The sequence below is a fragment of the Sebastes umbrosus genome, chromosome 6 (assembly GCF_015220745.1).
Source record: "Sebastes umbrosus isolate fSebUmb1 chromosome 6, fSebUmb1.pri, whole genome shotgun sequence".
Lineage (NCBI taxonomy): Eukaryota > Metazoa > Chordata > Actinopteri > Perciformes > Sebastidae > Sebastes > Sebastes umbrosus.
In genome coordinates, this window is record NC_051274.1 from 19307742 (window position 1) to 19332166 (window position 24425).

At 39.9% G+C, this 24425-nt stretch overlaps 1 protein-coding gene across 1 annotated transcript in view; it reads left to right on the forward strand.

The window, feature by feature from the left end:
• Window positions 1–16168: 16168 nt before the first annotated feature.
• The window catches only part of opn7b (opsin 7, group member b), a 68203-nt gene continuing 59946 nt past the window's right edge, over window positions 16169–24425 (forward strand). Inside the window, exon 1 of the mRNA XM_037771567.1 lies at window positions 16169–16509. The gene's annotated coding sequence lies outside the window, so the exon portion shown is untranslated. The remainder of the gene's footprint in view (window positions 16510–24425) is intronic.

The window sequence follows — 24425 nt, forward strand, 5'->3', positions numbered from 1 at the left end:
TATATGATATCAAAGGGTAGATAGAAAGTCAATTTAGAGGTTTTAGAGAGCGCTATAGAGAACATGGGGTTGACAGAGGAACAGTTACAGCAGCAAAACAGCTCAGTTGTGGTGAGAAGGAGCGCCATACTGTTTGGAAATGATGAATTGGCCCCTGGTAGGGCTAATCCATATCACAGAGACCACAGACAGGGAAGTAATAGAAAAGATAAATAGGAAAGAGATTCTGAGCCTACATGAACTTTAAAAAGGTGGAAAGTAATAAAGCTGGATTGTGTGGAATGCTTTACTGCTCAGTCTGATGTTATCAAAAGGTGACTGAATCTCTAAACAGCACTCATGTTTAGCAGTTATGCTTGGATATATGTCATACTCTTATTCCTTTTGGTCAGCAAATCGCTACCTCTTCAAGTGTCAATGATCAAGTTTCCCTCAGCATAGTTTCTGTTCAAAGTAATTACTGAAAGATGAACAAGTTTTGGACTAATCAAGTGAAAATGTCTTTTACTGCAGAGATTCAGAATGGCGAATGGCAATTATGTTATAAGCATTGCTAACAAAATTACCATGTTAATGCCTTTTGACAGTGAAGTCACGCAGGACACACATACAGTACAGTATACACACAGCCCTATCACAGATAATATGGACTGAAGTAGACAACCCGGTCTCACAGGAAGGAGTATACAGCACAACATTATAAGGACATGCCGCATGTCATGAGGACACATTTTAGGCTTTTCGTTTTTTATTTGTACGGCACTTAAAAAAAACTACGGTATGAGGTTTAGGCAACAACACCACTCACTTAGCTTGAGGCAAAACGTCATTGTTGGGCTTTTAAGTAAGTACGTAAACTAAGTAAAATATGTATGTAAACGTAACATAAGTACAGAAAACAGGTCACAAATGTCACTAACGTAACTTACAAAACAAAACACCGGTCTCCTGGTTAAAAGTCGTGTGTTTGATGGACCCATCCACCTCTCCTCCCACCCAACATAATCAGTCTTTCTCACTTTTTATTCTACATTACTAGCTCTGATCATAGCATATTTACGCAGATGCATTTATATTGCAGTCAGTATAGACTACATGGCATACAAATGACACGCCAAACACAAGAAAGATGTTCTTATTACACACTAAATACCTTGTGCATTATCATTCATACGCCTTTTCATACGAACGAGCTGGAAGTAGAACAGGTCAAATTGAAGGAAGTGACAGACACATTTGGTAATACCAGCCTTGGCTGCTGATTGTAGGGTATAGTCAATAATTTTCACCACAGTCCGTTTCATACTGACAGAGTTAAGTCCCTTGGAGAAGATGATGGTGATGACAAGTAATTCTGCAGAGCCGGGGACTTTGTAAGTGGGACTGTACGGCTTACTGTTCAAACTGTCAACAGTGACGTTATGGACTTGTAAGACTGGCAGCAACCAAACTATCCATGCATGAGCAGAGATTGTGGAAAGGCAAGCTTACGAAGAGAGAAGGAAGGTTGTGGTTGGAGGTCTGGAGGCAGGAAGCTGCAATCAAGGATCGGCCCGGTGACTGGGAGACCTGGCCACATCCTGGGAAAGCTGGACTCTTTGAAAACTGGAGGAAAGCTAACAAGTGGACAGCCAGGAAAAGGGCTAATTGGTTGAGAGACAAAAAGAAAGCTTTCTGGCTCATTAAAAGAAGAGGAATCATCTGGACAAAGGGGAGGGTGAGCTACATAGGGGACAGAGACTTAAGATGAGCCAGAGGATGGATGAAGTGAAGGAGTTATCAAAGCAGACGGAGAAGCTTTGGAAGGGCTGGATGATTGAGAAGTAGCAGCATGAGACCTAAGAAACAAAGGGACCAGCACAGACAGGCTGTGAGGCAGAGAGAAAGAGAGAGATTGACTGAGGAGCGGAAGAGTTACATAATGAGAAAACAGGGAGACAAACCTACTGGGAAACGGGGGTCGACCGGCTTGTTGACTGCAGAAGCTGCAGCCTGGGTGATTGATTGTGTGAGAACTTCACAGGTCATCCTGTTCGTTTTTTCAAATTGTTCTGAGATACAGATTTTTTTACGCTCGGCTGAGGTGGAAAGTTGGTGTATCGATAAAAACAAAACCCATCTAAGTGCAATGGAAACAGACTTGGCGAATAAACCATGACATTCATGAAGCATGTGACTTAAACGTCACTTGTCACTGAAATGACAACAATACATTAAACAAAAAGCAGTGCAATGTTTCTGTCATGGTTTCCACTTTGAATTACATCATCTTGTTGCGCTCTCTTCTTCTGCAGTGGTTAATGTCACCTGACTAGAGAATTAGCGCCACCAACTGTTTATCTTGATTAAACAGACTCCTAATATTCAAATAGCAGTCATAGCGGTGGATGGTAGCAACCCGGTCTCACTCCCAGCTAGTCACATATCACCGATTAGGCAGTGCCCCTCGGCACCGGACACTGACACACAGAGGCACCCTTTATTGACAGTATGTAACAAACCTGGCTTTCAACTAACTCCAATGTAAACCCACCCGCGGCGTTATTCGAGAGTTGGAGCAAGTGGCTTTGTATTAATAGTATGAGAGGCCCCTCAAGGCGGGCAAGAGGGACAAACAAACACAAGACTTTCAACAAGGAGGCTGATGTTCGTGTACAGTGTGAAACTAAAAGTAACGTTGATTTATTTTTTCACGTTAGTCATGTGACTAGTCAGTATCATCAGTCCCGTGAGTCATTAATATCGTCAACCCCATGAGTTGCTAGTCAGTGAAGTTAACGTCAACCACGACCATTTCCTAACAATAACTAAATAGTTGTCTTGCCTAAACCGAACTTCTTGTGTAAACGAAAAAGTTATTTTGAAAGGACACTATGCATGTAACAAGCATATATTGACACGCCATCCACAGTTCATCCAAAAGTAACGCAAGAGGGGAACCCGTGCGTCGGTCTCCTATGTGACTATACTTGATGAGTCAGAAGTGAGAATGTGTTGATGGTAACGTCAATTCATTTGCAGTCTTTTTTCGATTTTCTGGATGGAAACTTGATTATTGTGTGCTGCCACTTTTTGTTTTTGCCACTCGTGACAACACACACTTATCCCCTGTTCTTCCATTTATCATGTATTACAATTTAGCTCTTACTTCTCTTTATTTTTTCTATTTATGTTTCATTGGTTTGGGATAGTGAAAAACCCTTACCTTTTTGCTTCTGTGGCAGACCAGCAGAGTGTTGATCCCAATATCATTTTTTTGTATCATTTTGTTCATGTAAAACAAAGTGGGAGATGTCCCACTTGAGTCCCCACTTCACGTTAACTTGAGGTCACACAAGCATGCAAAATTACAATTATCTCAACCGCAAACACATTTTCATTTTAAAATACGCTTACAGTCCATTATTTTCTCATTTGCAGCTTAAATCTATGAGTAAACCTGTTTACCTCATTACAACATGCCGTTCTATTAGCCAGAACATTTGAATTGCAAGCAGATTGTGTTAACGGTCGATGATGGAAATGGTCAAACATTCCCTAAATTATTTAAATTATATTTGGCGCTTAGCTCAGAGCTTTTTAAGATGCGCTCAGAGACACTGGAAGACGAAGAAGGGAGAGTTAGCAATAGCAAGTAATTTTGAATGAGTAAGCATTGATTGATGGAGTGAACATAAAGCACACGCGTAAAGGAAGACCTAGGTCGTATGAACGAGCGACAGGAGACATGAGATGCTGTCACAAGGGCGAGAGGACGGAGGATTAATAAGAAGAGCAAGCAAGCAGTGGAGGATATAATGTAGTTTTCTCTGCCTGAGGGGCAAACATTTGTGCAGAACGCGTGAAAAAAAATGAGACATAGTCAATACAACATGGGAGAGGGTCAAATGAAAAGAAATAAAGACACTTAGAAAAGATTAAAGGCGCCCATGCAGCTTCAAACCTGTGATTTATCCCCCACTACCAGGTCGCCTCCCGACTCACCGCCTGCCACAGAAACACAGTAAGCGCATGCACACATACAGTTTAATACGCTCTGTAGAAATAAAATAATGTTACAGTGTGTTGTTGTTCCTTTCTGTTTTTAGTTTGTTACACTAATATAGGACATCATTCATAAAAGCCAGACTAATGCTAATATTACGTGGCTAAAGCGAAAAATGTTTTTTTCCGGAATGAGGTCAATTTTTCTGATCTTTTCTCACCGTGAATAAAGGCATCAACTAATCAAGTTGTGTGGAACCGGTTGACGCCTATATTTATGAAACAAAAACACGGAGGCTCCATAGTCCGAACCAGGAGAGCAAACTTTAATACTCCTTTCAACCTTGACAAAGTCAGCGCAGACCAGATCCACTCCTTCTATTCTTACCTTTCACAATAAAAGCCTTAGACATATTATATTCGCAGCAGAGCATTTCGCATTTTCGTGTTGTTTATTTGTCACGCCTTTGTAATAAAGTCTGCCGTCTTGGTTCGGACTAAGGAGCCTCCATGTTGATGTTTCATAAATATAGGCAAAACTCAACCGTTCCACACAACATGATTAGTGGATGCCTTTTGTTCACGGTGCTGCGTAATATTTGAATTCTGTGTGAAAGTACTCACTGTTTGTAAAAGCCTTTAGATAAAAAGCAATATTTAAGGCTCACACCTCCCCAGTCTTCAGTCACTGTATGGTTCACCCCCTCGCCATATAATGCAGAAAAAAAGATCAGAATGTGATTTATATTATCTGAACTTTAGCCAACAGTAATTTGTACATGCAATTTGAATGAAGCAAAAGCTTATAGAGCAGCCGCACCACTTTTCAGTGTTTAAAGCTGTCAGAAGATGCAGGGAATGTGCTTGATGTGCATAAACTCAATATGGCCCTGGGGCTTGCATGGATGACGGAATTTATCTGTAAAGAGACAGCACGCACTTTATGGGATTGTCTACCAGAGCACATACAGTATAGCAGGGTATACAGTATAGCGGGGGTATTCAATTAAAACTGAAAGAGGTCCAGTTAGAGAAAATTACCTCAAGCAAAGGTCCGGAACATCATAATGTCTATAACTTGCGTTATGATTCAGTGCCATATATATTGACGTTGCGGCTTAGATCGCTTATTTTCTGTGCCCTCAGTTTGGTTTTGAGTGTAAAACTTAAATTAAAAGCCAAGCCCCAATTAGACGCCGCATCCCTTTTACTCGCCGGGTGTGGCTACACGTTTTGACAAATTAACACAGGTCTCAATTAGACGCCAATGTTACACATCAGTTGGATCAGTTAGATTCTCCACAATTTAATCCGGAAACCATGAGCACCAAAGTATAACTCTAGACGGCCACATTAATACAAGGCACGTGTCTCCCTTTGTGTTTTTTGACCACACTGAAAATGTTGTTTTTGAAAAGCTAACTGCCAACATATATGGATTGAAGTAGAATATTTTGTTAAATTAAAAACATATTGTGAATTTTGGAAATTATTACGTCGATTTTTTTTCAATCAATTTTGACTTTTAGACTGAGACAATTACAGTCAGAGACACTGAGCGCCCCATTGCTCGCTGTGTGTGTCTGTGAGAGAGAGAGAGAGAAGGTTGAAGGTGGACTATTGCACGCAATCTGTAAGTTATTAATAATAATAATTTGAATGTTATGAATGAAGCTTCTAAGCTTCAAACTATCCCGTACAGCGGTAAATGGTAAATGGACTTTTATATATAGCGCTTTTCTAGTCTTCCGACCACTCAACAACAACAACAAGAGAGACGAAAAAAAAGGTGGCGACTACCTTTGAAGCAGTCATAAAGTCTGAATATGTGACAAATCCTGTTTTCCGTAAGGGTCCACCAATCAAAAGAATAAAAGAATCCAAGTTATGAGTGTTGTCATGTGAAGTCTTCTACAAAATAAAAGTGCACCCACGTTTCTCAGTTTAGTTTTCATCGCTTTTTGGTATGCTAAATAGGCTCGTCGCTGACAGACAGGTGGGTTTTAACAGGATAAAGAGAGGTGTTGTGTTGGTATGTGGGATGCTGTAAAACGAGCGTCATTAACTGTCTCGGAACCAGATAAAATGAATGATTCATAATTGATATGTTATTCAATAGCTTAATTTTTATACAAGTAATATTCATACCGTACAATACAATTTGATAGTATTTCCCATCTTTGCTGAGCAAGAGTTTTGTGCGAAAGGAATTAAAGGCCTATCCCTAACATACGCCGGTTGAGTTCAGGGATTGAAGCAAATAAAAGCCCGGGCTATTAATTGCAGTTTTACGATATGTTTGGTCAAAAGACTTGAGTTTTGTCTCGTAGTGGCGCTGTCTCTGTTTACGATGTCTACTTTATCTTTTTAGAGCTTGCCATGTCAAATTACTTGTCTCTGACTTACTTATTTCTCCAACTATTGTCTCTTGTCTTGTCTCGTCTCACAAGCAATTGGTCTGTGGCTAAATCAGTTTAACATGGTTATTGTCTGCATTCTCCCTGTTTGCTTAACTAGATCTGCACTCCATCAGCAGCGCACTTATTTTAAATAAAAAAAATTATCATCATTATCATCATTATGACATGTTATTATTGCAAGCCCTATAGAATTGGCCAATACCCATTATCTCATAATGGCATTAATTGGTCTCTTTCTATATATGTGTGAAGGGCAATAATAGGAAGAACATTAAAAACACAATGAGAGCTATACAGAGTGAGACGGCCCACCCTCTCTGTAGTATTTGCGGTGCAGGCTCATGTATGTACTGCATGAATTAGCTGTTAGTGAGTGTATTTGTAGAGGCAGAGGCATTTCCCTTGCTTGTTTACCGCAGCCCAAGGTCACTGTTATCGCTTTGTTACGTTGTAATACTCAATTAGTCATTAATCAGTTCGTTTCAGTCGGCTGAGCAGATAAACTGCTTCCGTGGGATTTGACTCAAACTGACACTCATCACAGTCAAAGTATGTGGCACGTGGAGGGAACCAGGGCTTAATTTCAAATTGATGTGAAATGATGATTCATTTTATACATTCAAAATTCACTGAACTTAACTAGCTAACTTTCCAGTTTCTTCTTGTACAGCAGCCTTCCCGTGTGCTTGCTGTAGATTGACCCACGGCACCCACTACAGTATGTGTCGGAGATCAATGGCAACTCCTGCACAGACGAGAACTCAGCTGGCGCGAGTATGTACACATAAAATGTTGTGGACAGTGCGCACACACCCATAGAGGAGGTCGGCACACAGAGCCTGCTGGAGCCGTTTGTCTCGTTTACCATTGCTCTAACTAAACTGCATGTTAAAGCTGCATTAAAGCCCAGTCTCCTCTTGGTTTCACATCAGCTTGTTCTCCTGATAGAAGAAAATTTCAACTTGTGTTTAGCCTGCTGCCTACCTGTTATTTCCTGCCTCAGAGCTTTGCATGAGTCTGGCTGCCTGTTGCCAACTGTTCCTATTTCTGTGTCCTTTGTCACAAGTAAACTCCCTAAGCCTTCATGCAGTTGCTGCTGTCTGTCTGGATGGTAGTAAGGAATGTAGGAGTGAATCAAAACATACTGCAGCGACTCCTACTGCATGGAAGTGCTACAAAACTCCTACATAGTGAACCAGTTCATTGCATATCTTACACGCTCTATATCTATGTTAGACAGCGTACACAAGTAGCTCGAAAAAGTGGAGTGATGAAAGATAGATGCATTCATTCTTTGTGTTCCCACATATATCATTGTGACAACCATGTGAAGTCACATGGGTTATTCAATAACTTCCTCATGACAGCATCCTAGGAAGTGCATTTGCATGTGTCCCTGCTGGACCATTCAGCTACAAGAGAAACGAGGATCATTGTTTAGTAACGGTTCAACGTGTTCCGACATGTGACACTCCTCCTCTTTTTCTTCCCAATTCTCACACCTTTCTTTTCTTTTTCTCCTGGCTTTCATGCAATAAAACACACGGAGTCCTGACCCATATATCAAAAGGGTTGCTTTCACTAACTCAAGAATAAGAGAAAGAGAGTGAGGGAAAGAAAGAGAGACAAAGAAAGAGGCAGAGAATGTGGAATGTGATACATCCAGGAATGAGATGATGATGATGATGATGATGATGATGATGATGATGATGGTGGTTGTGTATATTTATAGATCTATAAATGCACACAGAGCCCTTTAAAGGTTGCCCTATAATCTTTGAGGTAGACTGTGCCCCTGCTGAGACAACCATAGGGCATAGGTATAATATACATTATAGGCTCAAATAGCTCATGAAACCATACAGACTGAAATAGCTAACACTGTCATTCAAAACCTTGCAATGTGTCAGCTGCCATATTGTTATTTTCATCAGCTATACGCTCAGTTTAAAATAAATGGGATTCTATGACCTAAATAAGTGGATAGAAAGTGTAGAGATGTGGTGGTTGAGGGCAAAACAGCATTTATGTTTAAAAAAAAAAGCATCTTTCAGGTTGTCTTTCTCAGTTAAATTTACAAAAAAAAAATCTAGATATACTGTACACTACAATAGACTCACTAGAACAAGTTTAACAATAATAAACATGAATCCTTATCAGTCCCGGTGGCATGGAGGGGCACTTGGGGTCCGGGCCCACCCACTGAGTCATCTGTGCCCACCCTGGACGAGCCCGAGGACGGACTAGTTAGATATCATGGATGTTACACGCACACACAGTGTTAACAATTTAGCAATTTTTCAGACCCTCTCCTTTGGCAGCAGCGTGTCTCACTCCCTCTCCTCTTCACCATGCGAATGCAGGAGTGAGTTACTATGGTTACGGGAATCGGTGTCTTCAGGTCATTTTGCCGGGGCTTCACCCTGACCGTTTTTGAGTGTAGCGCCGAAAATAATTTTAAATGTAAGCCAATGTGAAGCTTGAATGTGAGATACTCCTCGTGACATAAAAGCCTGTCAAAATAAATGCAGGTCTAAAAACTAACTCTGTGTGTGTGTGTGTGTGTGTGAGTGTGGGGGAGGGGGTGTCTGGTGGTCAACAACAAACACAAGGCTTTCATTCAGGAGGCCGCTGTCCGTGTCCCATGCAAATAGTTGTTTGTGTCCCGTGTCCACAACGTTAAGTTTCATGTTCACTTTACAAGCAGGTCAATTTTAAACCCAACCATGATGTTTTTTTGTTTGAATTCGCAACGTTAAGCACGTGTTTACTGCGACCGTAAAGTGACGCCGAGGGGTCTGACAAAGCGCCAGTATGTGACGAGTAGGGATGCGAACGTTCTGATTTACTTGCGTCACTGCTGGTCTGAAATTGCGTTCACATCTTGGCAGCATCCTAGAAAATAGCTGCAATCCATTTCCTAGGCTGCAGGCCAGGTGACCTGCTAAATACATATATTTACTGTCAATGACTTCACCTATGTTGTTTCCAGATCAGTGGAAATTCAACCTACCTGGGCTGCTTCCCAGGAAATGGAATACAGCTTTCAGGCGACGCGTATATGCTGGGAGGATGTGCTTATGATTGCATAATCAGCCTGATCAATACAGAACACTCATTTGCCGGTGGCGCCTATCATGTTTACATTGGGCCTGCTCACGGAAATCAAATGCCCGTCCATGATTTCATGCTTGCTGCCGGGTCTGATCCTAATCCTAGTTATGACTTTGATGAGGTTGAAAATATATATTTATACACATATGACCGACCACAGTGTTGTAGTTTTGAGCCCTAAGCATGGAAGAGACTTGGGACAGACAAGAACAACGAGAAATTACGTCCAGCGTAGCGAAGTTGAGTAATGCTGTTAGGAGAACTACCTGCACAAAACTTACCCGAGCAGCTAGCACCGTTCCTTTCCCATTTAGGAAAACTGTGGATTTGATATGCTGACAGGCTATAATTTGCGCAGCCTGCACAAACACAATAATTTGCCATGACAACGTGAAAAGACTGACTGCAGTGTATGACAACCACTCAAAATCACTACCGCCTATTGCATTGTGCCTTATGGGAAGACTCCCTTATTGCCCGATGTAGAAAAAAAAAAAAAGAGGTAATATGTGGTCGTACATTTTTTTTGGGGTGGTCCCTGCTGTTCTGCCTGGAACACTACTGCCTAAATTTAATTTAATTTAATTTTAAATAACATTTTTAATAGTAATGTTTAGACACTTGCTCTGGACAAAGTGGACATCTGCAGGGCAGATAATTCTCAAACCAGCGTTTAAATGCTACTTTACTTATTTATTCTGTTTTTATTTGACTGCTGTATTATCTGGCACTTGTACAAATAAAATAATCAGTAGCCCGATGACAGCAGATTGAATTGAAACAGCTTGTTTAGTTGTTGAACCATTTAGGGAATATCAGGTGTTTTGACTATCTTGCTTTTCTCCAAATTATTTTACCAACTCCCTGAGTATCATTTAACTCATGTCATCTATGCCTACATGACAAAATCATTTCATATCCAGGCAACATTGTTACCCTGCCTATGCTAATTAGCATATTGACATGTACTAGAAACATTAGATTAGTGCACGTTCTCTTGCAAAAATGTCAGAATGCACCAGTAGCAGATATCACAGATATGAATTCAGGTTTTGCTGAGCTACATTACACCTGGGCCTCACTGCCTGCATGAGCAGCACGTGTGCTTCGCAGAACTTCTCGCCTTTTATTTCGGCACCCATGTTAACAGATTTTGGAGCAACGGGTCTTTTCGGGATAACGGGCTGTCAGACAAATGGGCTTTTGGTCCAATGGGAAATTTTTTTAACTATCGGGGTTTCGGAATAATGGTCAGTCCCCAAATAAACAGCCAAGTGTGGCCCACAACTGGGGGACATGATGGTCGTATGTGGTCAATATATGGCTGACATGCTGACCAAATGCTGGCATTAACCCAGAATTTAACCAAAACTACATAAGCCTACACTTGCTTGTGGACCACTCACTCCAGATGTGCACACTGGCTAGATTTACTAAACCATTTGAGCCTTCTTTTACATGCACTTTACACACAGAGGTGTGTGTGTGTTATTTATCAAAAGGCACACTAGTCTGAAAGTGCCGTTTATCATCCGAGGCTCTGCTTATATGTGATCAGTGCCTTTACCCTTCATGCATATGCTTTTACCCTTCATGCATATGCATTCAAGGGAGGATCATGATGATGATGCATGATGATGACCTTGATTACGAGGAAGGTGGCTGGGAATTAACAAGTATGAAGGACAGATACATACTGTATAGTGTGCACTCTTTTTTACTGGTACCATAAATGTAATGGCTGGTCTATTAATTTAATAAAAATGTGTAAACTGTGATGCTGGTGAGTGAGTGGTCATCAGATACTGCATTTTAGTGGTGGATGCTACTTAGTATGTCTACTCCACTACATTTCAGGGGCAAATATTGTACTTTTTACTCCATTTGTCTGACAGCTGTAGTTACTAGTTTTACTTTTTAGATTACAATTTTTCACACCCTTCCTGTCCAGCCAAACCCTCCAAATTTGGTGATTTAGAATTTTAATTTTTCTGATAAACTGAAGGATTAAAGCATGATTAATGCTTGCCTCATCCATGAGGGTCGCGAGTGTCCGCACGGCCAAAATGACGGCACACCATCAGACACGGCCCTTCGCGGGGGTTCCTTGCAGCAGGTTTTCGCCTCATCGAGCATATCCAAATTTTTCTGACTATGAGGACGCGGATGAGCGGACAAAATGGAGAACTTTGAGGAGCTCTGAGAATGTCTGTTTACCGTAAGGAGAAATTCAAACGTCATGTTAACCCAAAAAGCCATCATATATAATAGTAACACACTGACAAGGACCATTGTTCTGCATACTGTAATGAGTACTTTCACTTTAGTAAATGTTGTTAATAACACTTTCATACTTTTACACAAGTCAGGTTTTGAATGCATGGCCTTTACTTGTAGTGGAGTATTTTCACAATGTAGAAAACAGAAGAAAATAGACACGTACTTTCCCTTGAAAACACATGATGAACTTGCTGCACTACAGTCAACTCATGATTTATACTTTAGCTTGAGGCGTGTTGATCTAATGACCTGGCTACAATAGTGTGTGTCCTTGTCAACTCAGAGTACTACAAAAGGCAACTCTTATTTGTCAATACACGCGTGTGCATATCTGCATCATTTGTGCATTTGGTGTGTGTGCTCACACATGCAGTGTGTAAAGTGGTCACTTCAAACTGACACATCACTGATGTCTTTTAAGTGGTCACACTGGACCTCAAGGCACAGCAGAGATGGCCAGAGGGGGATGAGAGGAGGGTGGTCTGTCTCAGCTGGATTCCTCTTCACTGTGTCAAAAGGCACACAACAATGCCAGAACCCCTGCTAAGTCACAGAAGTAACTCTTTTAGTAACTATTTTCTGTGGAAATCAAACCGTTTCTGTTTAAGGAATAAGTTGCGTGACTCCTCTTCAATGTCTTTAAGCAAATGTTTTCGGCCGCAATGCTTTAAGAGTTTGGTGGAATGAACACAGTGGAGAGGAGTCTGTTTCTCAGTTTATTTAGATGGACTTGCATTGCTTCTGCTCACACTGGTTCACTGTATGTGCACTTTGAGAATTAGAAATGACTAATTCAATATATTAAACAATAGAGATGTCCCGAGGGGTATTGAGGCCTCTCTGGTCATATTTTAATGGCACGGTATCGGCTAAGGTAAAGCAGATCAAAATCTGATCCTTTCTTTACTCAACTCCACCGTGTTTCATCCACCTCAGCAACCTGATGTTGCCACACTGCACTTCTTCACGACAGCTAGCATTAACATTCGTTTCATGAGTTACTTGTAGGACAATGACAGGACAACATTAAACTGGTCTGTTGTCAGTTTAAAGTGCTCTCTGCAAGCTGAGCTCTTTTGTTAGGGAAGACCCTCCACTCTCCACCTCTACATTGTGAGTGTTTCTGTAGTTTGAACAGCTCCAACACAGTGATGCGTCTTCTTTCTACGTCAGTTTCAGGAGTCGTATTCTCTCTTTTATTATGACTTGCCCCAAACTGCATGTGATTATCATAAAGTGGGCATATCTGTGAAGGGGAGACTCGTGGGTACCCATAGAATCCATTTTCATTCACATGTCTTGAGGTCAGAGGTCAAGGGACCCCTTTGAAAACCATGCCAGTTTTTCCTCACCAAAATTAAGAGTAAGTTTGCGACAAGCTAGTATGACATGGTACCAATGGATTCCTTAGGTTTTCTAGTTTCATATGATGCCAGTATCTTCACTCTAGCTTTCAAACTGAGCCCGCTACAACCTCCGAAAGATTGATTGTGTTAATGCGTTAAAGAAATTAGTGGCGTTAAAAGGAATTTGAGTTAACGTGTTCTTATCGCGTTAACTTTGACAGCCCTAATCAAAATCTTTTGCAGTTTTCTCATTGGTCTCTTAACATGACTTTTACATTTTTATGTCAGTTAAAGGTGCAAAATGCAAGATTGGGAACATTTCTATTGCCTCTGCACGACTCTCAACATGGCAACGGCTGAGCCAGCAGCTCACAGCTAATGGTGCTAACAGTGCTAACACTAAAAACAATGGCAAAAGTGCTGAAAGAGCTAACGGTGTTAACCTGAGGGGGAACCGGAGGGTGGGTGCTATACATCCGTAACAGCGTCGTTGGTCGGGACAATGTTATCAGCTGTAACTGCCGTATGAGAGAGCCATGAGAGAGCCATGCCAGAACATGCACTAAAAGTACACACAGCCGGCCCGGCAATGTCAACAAAGCAAGAAGAAGCTCTGATTACAACACAGAGAGAGAGAGAGTGACTTCATTCTCTACTCAGGTAGACATTACTCCTCTATATCTTTACATAGCAAATAGTTGTTTGCTGCTAGGCTATAATAATGTGCTGAAAATCGTATAGAGCACCTTTTCAATTAAGGAGAGGGACAAAAATGTAAAGAATTGTTCTTTGATCACACTTTTGTTTTGTCCTTGAGTTGTCGTGTGCGTATGAGGTGCTGGGTCACTTGTCTGTCCGTTCACCAGATGTGCTTCTGACAGTTACAATGTCATTCTGTGTTAAACACAAGGTGAGATATTCAGCTCAAGGGATATAGATGGAAGGTTCACAAGCCTGCTTACATAACACACCTCAATATAATATTTCACACAATTATGCCACGGACACGGCCTTCACACAAGCAGAAAGCAACAGACAGGTTTGTGCATTTCAGCCTCAGATTCTGAGATCACACAACTAATATTGCCAATCACCAACACCTCGACTAATGAGTAAGGAATCAACAGTATTCCACAGACCTTATGTTATATGAATGCATAGTATTCGTGTCGTGACCATAGACTATATTTAAGAAGTGGACGTAGTCGCCATGATTTCACCCATTGGTTTGTGAACAGCCTATAGTTTGGCACTTGGGCCGTTGCCATCTTGTTTTTTTGCGACCATGAGGGTGGAGCTAAGTACAACCGAACACTGAATAAGACATTTTTAGGAGACCAAAATGTTACAATTAACTTTCATGAACTGAAAACACACTGTGAAAGGGTTAAAGTGGTAAGGCAAAAACACGGACAACTCCCAGACCGAACGACTCCATGGTAGCGACCTGCCAATCACAAGGTAATCAAGTGAGAACAGAGAAACCATTCTAAACAGCTGTTTCTACATGCCTCCCCCCAGCTGATTTTGAGTAATTATCGTGAATGCTCTAGTTGATAAATGTAGCCTAAACAAATAATGTTCGTGGTGATTTTTTTTCTCGCACCTAGGCGTTGTCTGATGTGCTCTATATGCACTGTGGATTTCTGATGCATTCTGTGACGTTTTCTCTCCGCCTGACCAGCCAGAAATCCCACGTCAGAAACCCATGTGCACGCACGCTTTGACTCTCAATAAAACTGAAACTCAATAAAATCTATTCTAAAGCATTGAAAATTATAAAGAATGGATGAAATGGATTGCGAGTTTCTCAAAAATCCCCAACAAACATGTTCTCCTTTTGTACATTGAATTGGTCACAATTACAGTTTTTTTTCCAGTTTTAACATGTACAACATTTATAAATGTAACACAATCTGATAAAGTAGATTTTACTGGTAAGTAATATTACTAAAACCACCCATGTAATATCTAGTATCTGTATGAATATAGCTTTTCACAATATTGATATTAAAGCTATCAAATTATGTGAATGATGATTGGCTGCTGCTTTGCCCCCACCCCCGTTTTTTCTATCTCTCTCTGATTTATTCCACTTGAACAGCTCTTCACTGAATGAAGGCATATTTCTACATTCAAATATCTACATGAATGGATGCAAAATTACTACCATTTTCATCATACAGCATATATTAATTGTGTTTTTTCGAGGTCACACATTCATCCATTTCCTGTGTGTGCAACCAAGGAATGGAGACTGAAGTCTTTTGTTTCTGTATTCGCTATGAATAATGCTCCAAGTAGATCCTCCAGTGTGTTGTGAAATTGCATTCAAACGGACTAGGGAGCAAGGGTGTACACACACCAGTGTGCCTTTGCTGGTGGCAAAAAAAAAAACAAATGTGCTCGCTAGCGAAGATTAACCATGACACTTTGCTCTCATTTGCACTTCAAAGCCAAACCCGTGCCCCTGTCTCCACCTCACCCTGCAGAACTCTCCACTTCCAGATATCCATTTTGTATCATGTCATTTCCCCTTTGCCTCTTCACTATTATCTTGCTGTCTTTCACTCTTCGGTGGGTCTACTTCTCCTATACACTGCACATAGTGTATACTGTACATTCAAAATTGATATGAGGGGTCCACTTGGGATTGTGCAGCAAAGAGAAATACTATCAAGAGAGTGCATGACTTTATGTCCAGGGGCTGAGGTAAAGATGTGAGAATAAAAGGACTGTAGTTCAGGCAATTTGAAAAACAAGTGTACTATATACTAAAGACTGGTTGAGATATTAAAACCCTTTGAAAGATTCTGCATGCAGAGATCTACAGCGAGAGCATGCTGTGTGAAGAAAAAAAACAAACATAAAAGGCTGAGACTGGCAGAGGTGTGTGTGCATGTGTGTGTGTGTGTGTGTGTGTCAGTGAGAGAGAGGAGGGGGTGCGGTGCAGTGTGGAGAATGCATGTGTGTACAAGGAAGAGATTTAAGTAGAGAGAGAGCAGAGCAACAGAGAGAGGGAGCTGCAGGCTGATAAAGAGAGAGAGAGAGAGAGAGAGAGGAGAGAGACCAGCAGCACAAGGCAGCAGCATGTCTGTCTCTATCTGTCGCCTCTTGGATCTCCCTCAGCACAGCTGCCCTGGCTGCTGCTGACTACGAGTGGGTCCTCTCGCTCAGTGACTGTGTGTGTGAGGGAGTGCCTGAGTCCGTAGTGAGTTTCCCAGTGGCTATACGCACAAGTCTGTGTTCAACTGCTCTGGTTATGGTGTTGCCACACGCTGGTGATGAAGGTTTGACCAGTGTTGCTCTGGACTTGACTCAATGCCCATGAACCCCAGACATCTCTGGCATACCCTCTCATTAAGGTAAGCAGAAACAAGTGTTTTATATGCTGTGTTGTTTTGGGATTCGTATATGTTTGTTTCTCAGAAGATCATTTACTCTGATGAGTTTTTAGATGCTGTTAATTTAGAAAAGCAAACTTGAAACTGAGTAGCACAGTAGATCACAGTGCGTTTTTCCTAGGCTCTACTTTCACTGTTTATTGTGTCTGGTCTGACCTGCTTTGTGTGCACAAACATCCAACTGGACTTGCCTATATCAAGTGATGACCCCTATGCTATTTCTTCCTGGCTCTTGCGTCCATGTGATGATTGTACATAACATTATTATCTGTCAGCGGTAAAAGGCAGTTGATTGTTTTCATGCTTAACCAGATTGTGGTGATGAGTTTGTATCAGTCTGTAAGCTTCAGCCTCTATTAAGCACACGTGGGCTGACGGTTAACCTAATATGTTGTACAGTACAGTTTATTGAGTGAAAGTTACTTGGAGTTTGTCATGTGGATTGCATTAGCCATGACCATAGCAGTCCTCTCACGTCGATTTACACTGAATGAACTACATTTGACCGGCATATATTGTGCAGTAAGTGCTTCATATAGATGTGAAGTGTGAGTCATCCTAGAAAGTGGTTTTCAAACTATATAAACTGTTTAAAAGCTCAATTAACAGGCAACAAAGTGGTTCCCTGTCCCATATGTGACTTGCTTTTGCCTGTTGCTCCTTTGCTATAAGAGGATGAGGGAAGTTGCAATTAAAGTTTGTAATTGAGACTCTCATAAAGGTGAATAGTGATAATCAAATGTCTCTCAGCAGCTTTCCCGCATACGCATGTTGCCTTTGAAAGGTGAACTATCTGAAGCACTCTCTGCTGTTGCATCATCATACTGTATGTGATCCGCTTTTACGTGTTAGTTATATGAACTTACATCGCATATGTAACCACAAACACTTCACATAAGCATAGAGCTCCTTAATGGGCATTAACATGCTAATCAAAATGGTTTCATTTTCATCAATAACACAGTTTAGCTGCTTTTCTGAGCTTTTTAATGATTTCATTCATTTTAAGGGTAATTATTTAATTTTGGAAATGCACTCTAAGTGATTAGCTGACTGAACTGCTGCCTGAACTGAATAGATATTAATTTGATTTATCAAATTGATTCTGCTTAGTTTTCGTGCTGCACAGTTAAACTGTTGAATAACACAAAAGCATGGTTCTTAGTGCACACAACACTGATTCAAATGTGATTGCCTTCAAGGATTTTTGTTCTCTAATTTAATCAGAGCAGGAATAAAGCTTTATGGAAGGTACTTAGTGTTCAATCTGTTATAAAAAAACAAACATTTCAGACTGAGAAATCAAACCACTTGTGTGATTGCAATAGTTAGAGCATGAATGACGGGACTCCAGTTGCTTGACTGCGTTACTCAAGGCCATGAGATTATTTGAGGAGGATGTATGTCTCATTAGGCTGAGGACCAGACGTCCAAACATCCTATACTGCTGATATTCTACAGTGGGCCTGCTAGTCATGATAATAATCAAGCATCAAGCCACATCCGATATCCAACATGAGAGACCAAGCTTTGTCAAACTCTGCAGCCAGCATTGCTGTGGGAAATCTGTTTTCTGGCAAATATGTTATTGATTCACATGATGTTCAGTTCCTCAAAAGAACCCTGTTGCCTAGAGTAAGTTGTGTCTTTATCATTCCCTGGATACCGCCTTTATTAGTTTGTTTGTTTGCAGCAGAGAACTATAAGGAACATTGGGAAATAGATAGTGGATGACATGTGACAAAGGTCCTTTCAGAGCTAAACTGGTGACGTTATAGTTGTATGATGTCTTAATTTTGCAGCCCAGGACGCCCCATCACTGAGTTTAACACATCAGATATCTTTAGTGCATAAACTGTTTGTCAATTAATCAATTACTTGATGGACAGAAAGGTAATCACAAATCATTTGTGATTATGGATAATATGAAATTAAAATGCCAAACATTTGCTGGTTCAAGCTTCTCAAATGTGAGGATTGTCTGCTTTTCTCTGTTTTAAACCACTGTAAAATGAATATCTTTGGGTTTCGGATTGCTGGTCAACATCAAAACAATATAGATTAAAGCTGAAATGATTAGTTTACGAACAGGAAATTATTAAGCAAATAAGTCATGAAGTCATTTCATAAGCAGAAATGCCAAAAATTGGCTGATTATGTCTTCTCAAATGTGGATTTGCTGCTTTTGCTGTTTTATATCATTGTTTATTACACGGCTTTCTTGAATACTTGATTCTGATAGGTTGATTACAGCATTCTATGCTATACTGTTATTTCTTTATAGACGACCGCTGCTTTTTATAACAGACTGTTGCTATGGACGCCGTTATGATCTCTAAGTACCCGTTACAGCGAGCCGGTCACGCATCGCCCTGTACATCATCCCTTTCAAATTTAACAAAATAAGATGTTTTGAACGTTATCTTTAGCTCTAGGGAAACTGATGTTTCACTATTTTATGATATTTAATAGACCAAATTATGAATCAGGTAATTGTCAAATTAATTGACAATGAAAGTAATCATTAGTTGCAGCTCTAATGTAGACATCACCGAGGGTTCTGGTGAATTGTGATTGCTGTTTTTCTCTATTTTCTCACATTTTATCGACTAATTGATTAATCGATAATGATAATTAATGGTCGCCGCCATACGTACAGTATTATGCGAGGATGCTTCCGTGTGCGCTGTACTGTATGTTTGGTACAGTTGTATGACTGCATGCCTGTGTCCACTTGATGTTTCCATGTGGAGGGTGATATAACCCAGTTAGTCCCACTGTCTGACAGTATGGAGGTGTTATTGTAAGCAGCAGTTCCCACATCAGTGTGGGAGGGAGGGAAGGCGTTGTGCAGCGGTGTGCCTGTGCGGGTGATTCCACAATTAATCAGGTTTATGGAGCAGATGAAGGAGAACTCCCATATAGCTTTGATTTAGGAAGGTGATGTTTTATAAGACCACTGACTGCTGGCTGTGTGTGTGTTCTTGCTCTGTGGTGGTTACATCATGTGTGTCATGCTATTCCAGATAATAGCCCTGCCTTTGCTCCCGGTTTCTTGTCATGTGTACTTGAAAAATACTCAAAACACAATAATTTGAACTACATATGGAGTTGCGAAATATGCTCAAATTCCAGAAAAAATAGTTCATCATTAATCATGGTTAGGGAGTGCCTACATTGACGAGCACACACATGCACACGATGTACACACACTCCTTATTTTCATCTTTGTACTCAGACATCAATGGAAGAGGTCAGTGACATAGTGTGTAGGAGTGCATAATGAATGAACATTCGTTATAGTTTCAGTGTGGGCAGATAGTCACACATGCACGCGTTACCTTCACACACAACTTCTTTTATAACACCACGCAGAGAGGGTTATCCATCCGTCGACTTATGAAACAAACCATAACACCAGACTGTGACTGTGGATCTGGTTCAATTTCTCATTCATTCACTTAAATTGACACAATGTCCATCATTTGAGCTCCGTCTTTTCCCACTTTCTATGGGAAAACTGAAAATGATATGTAGGGGTAGTGAATTACTTTCGGTCTTTTGCACACTTTTGCCTACAGCCGCTACTGTGTATTACTAAAGACTGACACCATTGTCTGTGGTATCATATTACACCTCAAGTGTTAAAGTGAAAGCTCTCACATTGTTAGCATGCTGGGTCAAGCTTTTTGAGCCAGAACAATCATGCAGGACAATGTTAGAGACCCTAACAATGTGCGTGTGTATATGTGTTACATACATGTACTGTAACTTTAGCTGCTAAGTGCAGATTGTGTTGCACAAGTTAAAGAGCTGGTAGGAGTTTCAGATGTGTAAAACCTATAATTTGAAGAGAAAAAAATATTGTTCTCAAGTGATAGAGAATGTTAAATTAATGAGAAAACAACAAATGAGAGCTCATGTTTCAAGGACTGGGGTACAGAAAGTATCATAATATGCAAAAAGGAAAGTGATAGCTGGCTCAGAATTGTAGACATTTTTGGTTTCTTGGCTGTTTTCTTCAAGAAGATTATGATCTACCGATGAATTGATGTCTGAAGTAGAGCTGGATGTACTGTAGGGCTGTCCTCGACCAAAGAAATTCTTAGTCGACTAATCGATTAGTTGATTTAATTGACAGATCTGTAAAACTGAGTTTCTCCACAAAGAATCGCATAAAAGTACCACTTTATATCTTGTGTTGTGTCTTGTAGATTGAAACGTTGCACAACTAAACTTGCTGGGAGCTTTTTAATACAGTGTGCGGATCTTCTGTTTGACTCTTACCTTGATTTTTTTGATCCAGCACCTGTTGAATTGTTTTTTTGATGTGAAACCTTACACCCTCTTCATCTACTAGAGATGAGTTTATTCAAAATGATAAAAAGCACAGAAAAACGACTCATCGATTAAAGAAATCATAGTCGACTAAGACCAAAACGACAGATAGTCGACTTATAAACTAAGAGGGGGCAGCCCTAGCTGGATGTATCATATTGTTTGGCTTATAAATGCATGCAGATATGCACATGCACTGGCAAGTTTTGCTCTCCTTTTGTGGTTTTGTTCTGCTCATTAAGCGATATGACTCTGAATGTGGTTGCTTCTATTTGTCTTGATTTTAGATTTGTGATCTTGTAATGAGCCAAACAACTTCCCCAATGAAGGAGACAATAAGTGCTCTCACATTTAAACAGAGCAGTCTTTGACTTCCAGTTTATCAGAAAGGTTTATCTTTAAGAAATACATGTAAGGCTCCGGGGTAAGATGACATCAAACATCTTCTCCCTGTTATAAATCAACAGGAGTCACAGGACAGGCCTCATGGATGGTGATGAACTACACTGAACTTGAGGTGCACAGCGCATTCTTTACAGCTGAAGAATAGTGTGTGCATTTGCACCCTTGGTTGCCTCTTTGAACATTTAAAGTAACAATACTCAAGAGTTTTATACATTAAAAAAAAGCAGTTCAGAATCTGTTTGACAAAGGAGTCTTTATGTTGGAAAACCAATTTGTCCTTCAAGTGATGAAAAACGTACCATTTACAGTCCTTCTCATTCCCAATCATCAGGTATGCCTTGCACGTATCACTATCCATACTCTACCTCTTTGTATTTTCCTCTTGTGAAAGGATAGTTTGAGAACATGAGAACAAACGCACAAAGAAACGCAGAAGATTAATTTTCTTGCTCAACCAACCATCTGCTGTCTTTTGAGGAAGGGACAAGAGATTTTGTCCCACACAGTGCTTTGTACTGTAATTTAATATCTTCATTGTCATTCTGTGACTTCAGGGATGTTTGTGTTTGTGTTTGTGCTTTCTGTCCTCTCCTATCCATTTCTTATTTATGTGATGTTTGCCGTTCTGCCTATACAGTCATTACAAGGCATTTTTATAATAGATCTTGGTGATTTTGGTAGTTAGTCCTTTCTTGTAATGCAATGCCATGGATTCATGATGGAGTAAATGTTTGAAAATCATGTTTTTTTGTCCTTTCTATAGGTTTCTGTAGGTTCTGAATAATAAGTCAAAAAAGAGAAAAAAATAAATATATTTTTTGTAATATAATAGCAATCTGACATCACTTAAACATAATAGTTAAATAAATGCCTTCACCTTTCATCTCCATACAAGAAGATGTAAGCTGTGATGTATTTTATATCAACTCATTCTTTCTTCAATACTATGACTTTTCTTTAATGACATATACTATAATGATTTTTTTAAGGCATACTATACTATGACTTTTCTTTAATGACATATACTATAATGATTTTTTTAAGGCATACTATACTATGACTTTTCTTTAATGACATATACTATAATGATTTTTTTAAGGCATACTATACTATGACTTTTCTTTAATGATATATACTATAATGATTTTTTTAAGGCATACTATACTATGACTTTTCTTTAATGACATATACTATAATGATTTTTTTAAGGCATACTATACAATGACTTTTTTGATGACATACAAAACTATGACATTTTCATGGCCTACTATGAAGTTTTTTAATTACATTTTTATGGCATGCTATACTATGACCTTTCTGTGACCTTTTATGTTATACAATATTAACAATTTATTTTATGGTATATTATACTATTCATTTTTACATGACAATTTATGACATACTAAAGTTGGCTCAGGCTGTTAGATGAGTGCTTGGAGAGTCTGAGGTATTGAGTTTGATCCTTATTGACGGAGAGCTAACTCTCAAGGCCCGTGTCCAAAGGAAAGAGTTAAATGTGCTCAGAGAAACTGTGTTGAACTGTGTCATCCAATAGCTCAGGCTGTTAGAAGACTGCTTGGAGAGTCTGAGGTTGTGGTTTTGGTCCCTTATGAGAGCCAGTTAGTTTTCAAGGCAAGAGAAAAGAACTGTGTGATCTAATAACTCAGGCTGTTAGAAGACTGCTTGGAGAGTTTGGGGTTGTGGGTTCGATCCTTATCAAAGGCTAGTTAATCTCAGTGGCGTGGTGTGGGCCCAGTGGCCAGGATTGTGGGGTTGGATCCTGTCCTTAGCCGCTACATTTAGCATTCCGAACCCTCATAAGAATTTATTTTAAAAAGCGGAAATTCTTTTGTAAACATAACCACTGTTGTTACATAAGGAATACTATATTGTGTTTTTAAGGCATAGGCTACTATACTATGACTTTTTAATGACATACAAATCTAGGACATTTTGTATTACATTTCTATGGCATACTATACAATGACTTTTTATGACATTTTTGTGGCAAACTATACTATGACTTTTTTTCATGACAAATTTTATGAGGTACTATAGTATAGCTCAGGCTGGTATAAGACTGCAGAGGAAGACTGGAGAGTCTGTGGTTGTGAGTTTCATCCTTATTGGGGGCAAGTCAACTTTCCTGTGTCAAAAGGAAAGGCCCAATCCCAATATCCCCCCCTAAGGCCTTAAACCCTGAACCCTCAGGGACTTGACTGATGACACCTGGTAAAGGGTAAATGGAGTGTGAAAGGCTGCAAGGGCTTGAAATGGTATAAATACAAATGAGACAGCACTCTCTGGCAACATGTCACGTTACCGTTTTTATTTTTCGTATTTTACTGCCTATTTGAACGTCTTCAGGCTAATTGTCAAAAAAAACAATTTACTAGTTTTTGTCAAACTTCATTAAGGAAAATTAAAAGAACTGGTGTGGAACATAGTCTAATGCTAGCATTCCACTGATTTCATGTGTTTTTATATTCCATCTAAAATCCTTAATATTCTTCTCCTTTCCTATTATCTGTGTAAATTGAAAAATACCTGCCTAAACACCCATGTGCCATCCTCTTTATTAATCTTTTTTTTTTTATACCTGCGGGCTTCCCCTGGCAACCGTGGTAACCTTGTGTTTAACGTCACAACTCTATGAATTGTGGGTAATTCCCTCAGGCAAAGTCTGCAGAAATGCGGACTTTGAAAAGGGTTCAAAATGTCTGCGAGAGAGCCTTTAAGGACTTGACGACTTGACAGCCTTAAACCCTCAAGCACTTTGCGGGAATGGGCCTCAAAGTCTGTGAGTCTGTGAGTGCGAACTTTGGGATTGGGCCAAAGAGACAATAGCTCCAAGCTAGCTTGGAGAGTCAGAGGTTGTGGGTTTGATCCTTATCGAGGGTTAGTTCATTTTTAAGGCATGTGTGGTTTTTTATGACAAATTTATGGCATTAAATACTATGACATTTTTAAGACAATTCTTATGAAATACTACACTATATTACTATAATATACTTTATTTATGACTATTTATGATGTAGTATACTATGACTTTTTTATGACTTTTTTGAGATAATTTACTGTCTTTTTTCTGTTTTTTGTTTTTTTTACATACTATACTTTGAGTTTTTCGACAT